This window comes from Nomascus leucogenys, chromosome 13 (assembly GCF_006542625.1).
Source record: "Nomascus leucogenys isolate Asia chromosome 13, Asia_NLE_v1, whole genome shotgun sequence".
In the NCBI taxonomy this organism is placed as follows: Eukaryota; Metazoa; Chordata; class Mammalia; order Primates; family Hylobatidae; genus Nomascus; species Nomascus leucogenys.
Window position 1 is genome coordinate 97,298,771 of NC_044393.1, and position 2,965 is coordinate 97,301,735.

Sequence of the window (2,965 nt, forward strand, 5' to 3'; positions counted from 1 at the left end):
GAATTTTCCAGATTTGTGTAAGATAAGAGGAGACTAAGATCCAGACCACTGATGGCTTTAAAAGTCACACACTCTGTGCTGACATACTAGAGATGTCCAGATTTTCAGGACCTCAGGAACCATTTTGACACCCAGGCCTCTGGCCAGATTGAACTGTAGATGGAGCCTCTTTATGTTATCTTTTCTCCACATCGTGGCTTTTTTTTTTTCCCACCCCCATTCCTCAGATATAGAGCTGAGGGTATAAACTGGCAGCCCAACCCACAAACCTGTTTACTCACACAGTGGTTTTATGTTTTTAAATTAGCTGCCAATATGGAAAGAGTGGAGAAGTTTGCATAAACATTCCCAACTTCAGATTCCCAACTTCCCTTAGAAAATCACATCTGGACAATCCTAGGCCCTCATTCCCATGTGGCAGTGATCAGCTGAGCTGAGTAACAGTGGTCCCATTCAATGAGGATGGCCTCTCCAGGGCCATGGTTGCTTGCTTCATCAATTCCCTTCACCCTCCTCACCCGCTTAGGCAGCTGAGTACGCACCTCCAGTGCACTGGAAACCTCAGGCAAACGCCCAGCGTGCAGGGCTAGGGTTGCATATTGACGCAGACTCCAGGCTCTCCAGGCTGCTGTTGACCGTCCTAGTCTTCCACCAGGCCCCATGGAAAACTTGTATAAGTCATTGCCCCTCTCTGGGACTCAGTTTCCTCATGAGCCAACTGCAGATACACAAAAGAGTTCACAATCATTTATTTATTAAAGTACCAATAAATTCAAACTTTCTGAGTCTGCGTCCAAATGTCTCACCTTGCCCATAAACTTTATGGCTGATGATGCCCCTAAAAATGTAGGTTTTTAAAAAAAATGTAACCTTTTTTTTGTCGCCGTGAGGTGGGGCTTATGCGGCGGCGTGGTGAAATAGATGTGGCGACCGAGGGGGATGTGGAGCTGGAGTTAGAGACTGAGACCCGTGGCCCAGAGCGGCCTCCCGAGAAGCCACGGAAACATGACTGACAGGGGTGCGGCGGACTTGGAGCGGGTCACCGACTATGCAGAGGAGAAGGAGATCAGAGTTCCAATCTGGAGACGGCCATGTCTGTGATTGGAGACAGAAGGTCCAAGGTCCCGGGAGCAGAAAGCCAAACAGGAGTGGAAGAAAGAACTGGCAATAGTCACTATCCAGAAGGAAGATCTGAAGCCGATAATGACCGAGACGGAGATATCTGGAGCAGCAGCAGAAGGCAGCTTGCGGGAACACATGGGCAACGTGGTAGAGGTGCTTATTGCTCTAACCAACTGATGCGTGCTTTCTCAGATATACCTACTGGATTAATTTATGGCAATAAAATTTTTTTGTCTTTAAAAAAAAAAGTAACCATTTTCAATGACACTGACCCTTGCCCCCAAAGCCATGAGGAGGTCACCAGTGATCTCCTATGTACCTAATGATCCCCTGTCTTTTCTCAGTTCTCACCTCTGAAAGCTACCAACATTCCATCCTTCTTGAAACCTTCTCCTTCACTGGCTTCCATCAGTTTCTATTTTCTGGATGGCCTGCCCCTCTCCAGCTACTCCTGTATTTTCTTCCTTTTTTCTTTACCAAATATAGAAATTCCCTGATGTTCAGTCCATCCTCAAACCTCTTTCCCATGGCTAGTCTCTTTTTCAGGAAATGTACTCACTACCATGGCTTTAGTCACAGCCTCTCTGTGGGTAACTTCTCTCTCTTGAGCTCGAAACCACATTGTCAATGAACTCTCACCATTTCTTCCCTGCACCCCATCCTTTACTCAATATTGCCATGTCCAAAATTATTAGGCTGGTGCAAAAGTAATTGCAGTTTTTGTCGTTAAAATAATTACCAGGAGAATTGCTTCAACCCAGGAGGTGGAGGTTGCAGTAAGCCGAGGCCTCAAAAAAAAAAAAAAACTTTCCTTTGCGCCAGCCTGATAAAATATCCAAATCCAAACCCAGTGGGGTGGATATCAACTGTTTCTGTCTGCTCTGCATTTCTATTTTCACCAGAGATCTACTAAACTGTCAATCAAAATCTCCTACCTGGCCTAAATGGAGGGAACGCGAACCAAAGCTTCACCATCAGTGGTACCCCATCTTCCTGTCCACAGTGATAGGGCTAAGGAGTAAGCACCTGCCCTAAGTGGGATTTGGCATATGGAGACGAGAGGGAGTCGTCTTAGATCATGAACTGTGAAGATGCTGCGGCTGTCTTCCCTGGCCACTTGGAAGCTTCAGAGGGAAGGCACGGCACCCAAAGAAAAGCAAACCAGAGCCCTCGAGTGCCTAGGACCAGGAGCGTCCAAAGCCCGACACAAGACCCTAGGTCTCACTATTAGAGCAGTAACCAATTCCATTTGTCCATAAGCTAGTTTGATTGCATTTTTGTCAGTCATCAAAAGAGCCCTCTTGGCCAGGCATAATAGTTCACACTGGTAATCCCAGCATTTTGCGAGGCTGAGGCAGGAGGATCACTTGACCCCAGGAGTTCGAGACCAACCTGAGCAACATAGTGAGACCTTGTCTCTACAAAAAATTAAAAAATTAGCCAGGTGTGGTAGTGTGTATCTGTAGTCCCAGCTGCTCAGGAAGCTGAAGCAGGAGGATTGCTTGAGCCTAGAAGGTCGAAGATACAGTGAGCTATGATTGTGCCACTGCACTCCAGCCTAGGTGACAGAGCAGGGCTCTGTCTCAAAAATTAAAAACAAATAAAAAAAGAGCCTTCTTTTATTACCCCATTCTCCCAGTGTATTAGTCCATTTTCATGCTGCTGATAAAGACATACCCAAGACTGGGAAGAAAAAGAGGTTTAATTGGATTTACAGTTCCACATGGCTGGGGAGGCCTCAGAATCATGGTGGGAGACGAAAGGCACTTCTTACATGGCAGTAGCAAGAGAAAATGAGGAAGAAGCAAAAGCAAAAACCCCTGATAAACCCATCAGATCTCAT

The 2,965-nt window shown here is 46.3% G+C and overlaps 1 pseudogene; it reads left to right on the forward strand.

The window, feature by feature from the left end:
- Positions 1–887: 887 nt before the first annotated feature.
- On the forward strand, positions 888–1,360 carry LOC100579855 (annotated as a pseudogene).
- The last annotated feature ends 1,605 nt before the right edge of the window (positions 1,361–2,965 follow it).